At 38.3% G+C, this 7,117-nt stretch overlaps 1 long non-coding RNA gene across 4 annotated transcripts; it reads right to left on the bottom strand.

The window, feature by feature from the left end:
* Window positions 1–592: 592 nt before the first annotated feature.
* LOC120109742 lies at window positions 593–4,645 on the bottom strand. Of its 4 annotated transcripts, XR_005510531.1 has the most exons (7): window positions 4,554–4,645; window positions 2,778–2,966; window positions 1,940–2,229; window positions 1,343–1,414; window positions 999–1,215; window positions 742–862; window positions 593–652 (listed from the first exon to the last, which is right to left on the bottom strand). It is a non-coding gene; the product is annotated as an uncharacterized LOC120109742 (long non-coding RNA). The 4 variants fall into 4 exon arrangements; XR_005510528.1 differs by having other exon boundaries at window positions 2,778–4,645; XR_005510529.1 differs by having other exon boundaries at window positions 2,889–4,645.
* Window positions 4,646–7,117: the final 2,472 nt, after the last annotated feature.

Raw genomic sequence — 7,117 nt, 5'->3', positions numbered from 1 at the left:
AAAGGCGTGCCAGTTACTCAGTGTTGTGCCGACGCTTTTAAGCGTCGGCAGCAAACTTCAAAGGCGTGCCAGTTTTTCCGTGTTGTGCCGGTCGCTTTTGCCGACGCTTAAAAGCGTCGGCAAATGATTTTTTTTTAAAAAAAAAATTATAAAGTAATTTTTAATACCCTGTACACATTATATTCTAACAAAACAAATACACTAAATCACATATATAACAAAATACACGTCACAAACAAGAACTTTGATTACATTCATATTATAATATTTGATTACATTGTACTTCAAAAACATTCTAAAAATATACATCTCAAATTCCTAAGTACACAATCTACGATATGGGGGCTATATTTTAAAGTTAATACTAGTATATAAACCTGCATGATGCATAAGGTACAATTTTTGTTCCTTCTTCCAACTATTCTTCAAATACAATATAGCAATATAATAATTATAACAAACAGAAGGCTTCAATAATTCTATTGCACATTAAACAATTAACTTTAATGATGGCCGAGTAGAAGCCCCCATCATTTTCCGCTGTGTATATCTTTCTGTCAGTCTCAACATCAAAAATAGTCACCAAATTTTCCGCTGCTGCTGCTAAATACTGTCCAATGTAAGGCTGAAACCTAACTTGCACTGTACCACCCTGTTTGACCAACAATAAAGAATTAATACATGAGCACAATTAACTACAACCAAAGGTGAACATATAAAAGCATAATCATGAAAACTAACCTTAGAAACACAGTGAGCATGAAAACTGGGCTGGTTAAGAGTCCTAGGCTTCAGAGAAGCATTAACAAAAAAGAGCTATTGGAGATAAAGAAAATGCATGCTCTGTTTGATCCAGTGATCCCTGCATGATGGTTGAAACAAACTGAATTGGCATCAGTCTTGTTGGTTTCAATGCCAGTTGGCATCTCTACCAACAGCATAGTGTAAATGGAGGCAGGGCCATCTGCTGCCCTGAAATAGGATTTGCTGTTAGTTACCTTCAGGAGTCCTGGGCTTTGCTGTTAGCCGCCTTCAGTACTTTTAAATCCTCTTGGAGTGTAAGATCATCCCTATTAAAATATAAGAAAAATGCTTGTTATTCGCCAGATAAGCACCGAAGACAGCTACACTTGAAACCAAAACCTTCAGCAAGAATTTTCTGCCGAGCCTCATAACCCATGCTAACATCAATATAGCAGATCCGCAGTTCCTCACCTAAACCAGTTAAAATATTAATTAATTATCAAGACCAATTAGCTTCCATTCATAGTAGAAAAGAAAAGGATAGTATAATGCAAATAGTTCATAAGGTAACTGGAACAAAGATTGTGCCTTAACAGACCTGCTTCGATGTCATGGACAGCCTTCAATTTTGCATTTGCATTCTCTATCCATAATATATGTGTATTTGGATCTGGAAAAAAAAAATAACAATTGTTTAGCTTATCTATTTCTTTTCCACAACAAAGTGTTGGATACAGATGCCAAAGTTAATATGACAGAATTCAAAATGCATACAAGAGCACCTACAAGAGCACCTTATGCTCATTTTGAGTTTATAAAATAACTTATCCACCAAGTAGCACAAGATCTGTAATAGATATTTGTAAGCCTAATGCAATGTTTGTTTGGAATAATAAAGGCTAGAATGGAATTTGATATTCCAACTTCGGTCTGATTCCAACATTTGGCATACATGCTGGCAAGGGAGAAAATGAGGTGGAAGAAGGAATATGGATAGGAGACAGGCCTCTCAGAACCTACACCAGGTGGAACACAGGAAACATCGAGCACATGTCAAAGGCTTATGAGGTTCCATATCAAAATAAATCACCTGAAGGCAGGCACATAACTTCCCAATAGATTTCACCGGACTATTATGGTGGGACTTACAGACCCTAGGATACCCCCCCCTGCAAAGGGCACTCCATCTGCTTACCCTTCCTGTAGTTTATAAGCAGCCCACAGAAGTAACTTGAAGCCCTCGTGTCAGTCCAAAAACGTAGGGCAAGCACTTCACGATTGTAAGTGCCACTCCCAAGCGAGGCTCAACCACAAAAATTTACATGGTTTCCATCTTCTATAGACAAATTACTCTTATCTTTGCCACCTGATACGTCAAGTTAGTGTTGTAGATATTGGAAGGTCAAATGCAGTGGGAAATCGGAGACCAGAGCCTTTGAACTTTGATACAGGGCATAACCAACAAAAGATGTTAGGCCCTAGTGCCTGCAGGAAAAATTGATTTGAAGTTAATCAATAGCGTAATGACCAGATATCAGATATCCAGGTGCATGATCTCCCCTGAGCTCATATATATAAACAGTCAAACATGAAACAAACTTGTGTTGCGCACTTTAAAGAAGGACACATGATTTAAGGACCAACCAATGGCTACCCTTTAAAATTAAGCCTTCAATTGGAACCATGATAAACTTGTAGCTCAAAATACAAAATGCCTTGAAAGCTAACTAGCCTGAACTGAGAGCAAGTGCAGTTGTAGTGAAGCAGAACCCTTAATGTTTAAAGAGTGAAAGAAACAAGGAAAGAAGTCATCTAGCGTGCACAACATCTTAGTTCGAAAAGATCCACATAAGAGTGACCGTCCTCTTCTCCAATGTAAACTTCACAGAACCATAAAATAAAGTAGATGCTAAGCAACAATAACAAAAGTATATGATTGAAATAATGTTGACCTTGAAAGTAGCAATAGAACATATCCAAGATAGGACAAGCAGGGATTAATACGAGTGAAAATGTCTATGCTATCACCATACCAATGATCTGTCAAGTTGATAAATGTCCGAAAGTCAAAATCAGACTTGAGGAATGATGCTATCAAAGTGAGTCATCTTCTTCTTTTTTTCTTTTAGAGGAAAGTTACTCACACATGTTGTTTTATTAGAGTAACTACTCTGCAGCTGATCCTTCTGTGCATCATGAATAAAATTTCCAACAAAAAGAACCTGAAATAATATTGAAATAATTTATGAATAGGATTTGGGAATTATAATGTGATGATCTATGTTTCCGTAAACTAATTCGAGATAGATTAGAAAATAAGTACAAATTGTAGCTTGCTGGCTTAGCAAAATCATGCTACGACATGAATAAATATGAAGTACTTATTCTTGTGGTGTATAGAACGTGCGATGCATGTCCGTCGATGTTAATTTAATTCCTTGTGCCCATGACTTCTGATTCATCAAGCATTGCATCTGTATCTTAAAATCTTCCATGCGAATAAGCTCAGACTGCAGGTACCCCCACCCCACAAAAGCCCCTCTCTCTCTATCTCTCTCTCTCTCTCTCTCTGGGTTTTTTTTTGTAATTTCCGAAGCAAACCTTTTCATTTGCAGTTGAAGCTTTGAAATGCACAGTTGTTGCCGGACTAGTGATCCAACTGGCAGAGACAACTACAGTTCCCACAATTTGAAGGGATCCCTCTCGTCAGCTTTGGTTCATCGTCTCCTTGGGGTTTGGGGACCCCAACCAAGTCATCTCATTTGTCTTGATAACTAAGGAAGCAACTTTTGACTAATTAGGTAACCAGGGGTAAAAAAAAAGCCATGCTCCAAGCCCAGCCCAGCCTCATCGCCATATATTTCCTCTAGAACCAACAAAGACATATAAGATAATGCTTAGATCCAACAAAATGCCATCTCTATTCCTTTCCACAACTTCATGTACGTTATATAAAGTCCATGAATCCACTACCCTAACCCTTCAACATCCATCCAAGTCTCTGTCTCCTCACAAGCGTATCAAATGTGGAAATGTTCTTCAGCAGAATCAGCACTATCATCAACAGACTCCTACAATCTCTTCAATATATAGTTACACATGTTTCAATGTCCTTATATGTAAACCTAATTTCATGGTTTTTCATGAGACAAAGTTAGAACTTGCAATGCAGCGTGGACTATTAAAAGCGCACAAGCAGAAGACGACCACTATAGAGACAGCCAACATATCAGAGCATGAAGTTGATCAGAAAAAAGCCAACTAAGTATTTTGTTGCTTCTAAACAGGTATCAAGTGTATTAGAAGCTCCAACATTAGTACTGCTGTATACAAGAGCAAAGCCTTGATTCATCACCGGTTTATACGACTACCACAAACTACAGCAGCAGATCAAACCAAGCCCAAAAATTCCAAGTTTACTGAGCAAAAAGCCAAACAACAAAGAAAGAATAGCACCAATTCTCATCGTATCAAAAATTAGCATCAGCTGAAAATCAGCATCACTAACTCTTAAAAGCCATGGCAACCCTCCAATTTCAATCAGCATATCATCATGCACCAACCAGACTTGTCAAAACCATAGATAAACCCATAAACAAAACACAGAAACATTGACAAACATTTCTTCCTTCCCAACAAAACCAAGATCGACCGAGTCAGAGACCTGGTAGCATCGACATCCAACAAAACCAAATATAATAAATCTACATAAATAACAGAGGATCTAAGTGAGGAAAGCATTAGATCAAGGCCGCAAGAATTTGAGATCTAAGAAGGGGAGTGGTGTGGGGTACAACAACATAGCTTACTTATGAGCGCTATACTGGTGTTCCATTCTCATCAGTTCCTCGGAAGAGAAGGGGGCGGATTTGTGGGGAAGGGCGCACATGCTCCTCGCCCCCAATCGCCCTTCCCAGCATCCATTGCAACGATCTCTTGGTCGCAATCATTTGATCTGCTCAGCAGCAGCAGGAGGAGGAGGAGGAGGACGAGCAGCAGCAGGAGGAGGAGGAGGAGGAGGAGGCTTACCTCAGAGGAGAAGGAGGAAGACGGCAGCGGGGAAGCACCGGCTCGCGATGGAGGTGGGAAGTCGGCGCGCGCACAAGTAGGGCATCGACCGAATTTTAGAGGGGGCTGGGCGAACGGAAGGAGGAAGACGGCAGCGGGGAAGCACCGGCTCTCGATGGAGGTGGGAAGGGGCTCTCGATGGAGGTGGGAAGTCGGCTCTCGATGCGGTTTTCTAACGACGCTTTTATGCGTCGTCGTATTTTAATCTTTCCTAACCCTTTACCGACGCTAGAAGAAAGCGTCGGCAAAGGCTGTATCTGAGCCAAACTTTCCCGACGCTTTCCCCTAGCGTCGGGATAAAAGAGTCGGCAAAGCTCATATTTGTTGTAGTGGCTATACAAGCGTCGGTAAATCAGGAATTGCCGACGCAAAAAAGCGTCGGGGAAAACGCCCCTGTCGGTTTATCGCCGACGCTATATAAGCGTCGGTATAGCCATGTTTTTGCCGACGCTTTACACCTACGTCGGCAAAAACTTTTGCCACACTGGTATATCCGACGCTTTGCCGGCGCTTGGCTTTGCGTCGGGGGTGTTTTTGCCGACGCTAATTAGCGTCGCCAAAGCACCAGGAAAGCGTCGGGATAGGTCCTTTTTCCTGTAGTGCTAATCACCGTCGCATTTAAATAGCATTAATGTTGTATATTTTAACGACGCATTTTAGGCATTGTAAGTGTAAATTACTTTTTAAAAAAAATTAAAAATGTATACAAATATATACACCAAACACCTATAGTAACAGAAGTCATACAGAAGTCATATACACCAAACACATAACTGAAGTCATATAATAACATATGTAATATATATAGAAATAGCAAATATTTATATTGTCAAATATGATAATATTTACATTGTCAAACATGATTGAAAGTCAATTTACAACTCAATATGCTTTAGAAAATATAAAAAATATATACATAAAACTCTTAAAAAAATAGTCTAAGCGCTATCAGGGGTCTATGGCATCATCATCATCAGCTCTACAACTACTGAAAGGATCAAGAACCTACAAGAAAAGATAGAAACTTTAGAAGTTAAGAATACGAAAATCACAAAGTATCATTGAGCTTATACAAAAATACATGATAATTATGTAAAATATTCAAATAGATGTAGTTATTTATCTAAGGAGGGGCAAACCTATGCAACAAGAATGCAATCTGGCCAAGCTGAGCTTTCAAAGATTGTATCTCTGTCTGATAGCTCTGCCTATCTCTTCTATCTCTGCTTTCAGACTACGAACCTTTACTACTATGTTTGGCATTCTGAGTATATTTGCTCACTGCAAACAATTGAGTAGGGGTAACTCCAATGCCATAACTTCTTACTCGACTATAACGTTCCGATCCAATCAATTTAGCGAACACTTGAGCGTCAACATAACTGGTCTCAGCAGATGATGATAACTCCCCGACACACAATAAGGGATGTAGCCCTATCCTATATTTAAAAAAAAAAGGTCACATATTAATGTTACTATAAATCGTTGCACAAATCGATTATCAATACATACAACTATCTCTCTCGACTCATTCCGAACAAAGTTGATATCTTGGTGGATGTACACTCATCACATATTGCAGTTACTTCTTGTCCTCTACTAAAATCTGTCAAATTTCTAATACTATGTCCAAGAACATCTCTGAGTAATTCCCTTCTCCAACAAGATATTTTTTTCATGTTACTAAATCCAAAACTAGTAGTGTGTTCTATATAAGAGGGTTGGTTACATGAAAATAGCAATATGGACTCTCCATGAAATATCCATTCAATATAACCCTTTAAAAAATCATTCCATACTAAATATTCTTCAATAATTTTTAAAGCAGGAGAAGAATAATTAATACATTTTCGACATAGACATAAAATCTTCCTATTTATATTAGCTTTCTCCCTAGCAAATTTAATAAAATTTTGAACTCCATCCAAATATTCTTTGCTAGATCTCAACTTATTTATCTAACTTTTGGTCTATTCTATTAGAATATTGATTGAATTGCAACTTATCTAGAAAAGAAAAACAAAATTAAACATTTAATATTACAAATTTGAATACATTCTATTAGAGAACAAAACAAGTCTTTTTCATGGAACACATTCTATTAGAGTACAAATTTGAACTCATACATTCCATTAGAGTACACATTTTGGGCATGCATTTAGTCATTTCTTACATTGCATAGAACATCATTAAGCGTAATAAATCATCATAAGGCAAGACACCTAAACTATGTCATTGCATATAGATGACAATGTTGTTCAAGTGATGTTCATGTGCCAAAATGTTAGTGTTGGGAGAAAAATGG

Source organism: Phoenix dactylifera, unplaced genomic scaffold, assembly GCF_009389715.1.
Source record: "Phoenix dactylifera cultivar Barhee BC4 unplaced genomic scaffold, palm_55x_up_171113_PBpolish2nd_filt_p 002654F, whole genome shotgun sequence".
Classification (NCBI taxonomy): Eukaryota; Viridiplantae; Streptophyta; class Magnoliopsida; order Arecales; family Arecaceae; genus Phoenix; species Phoenix dactylifera.
The sequence above is the reverse complement of the archived record's forward strand: the minus strand, read 5'-3'. Positions and strand labels throughout refer to the sequence as shown.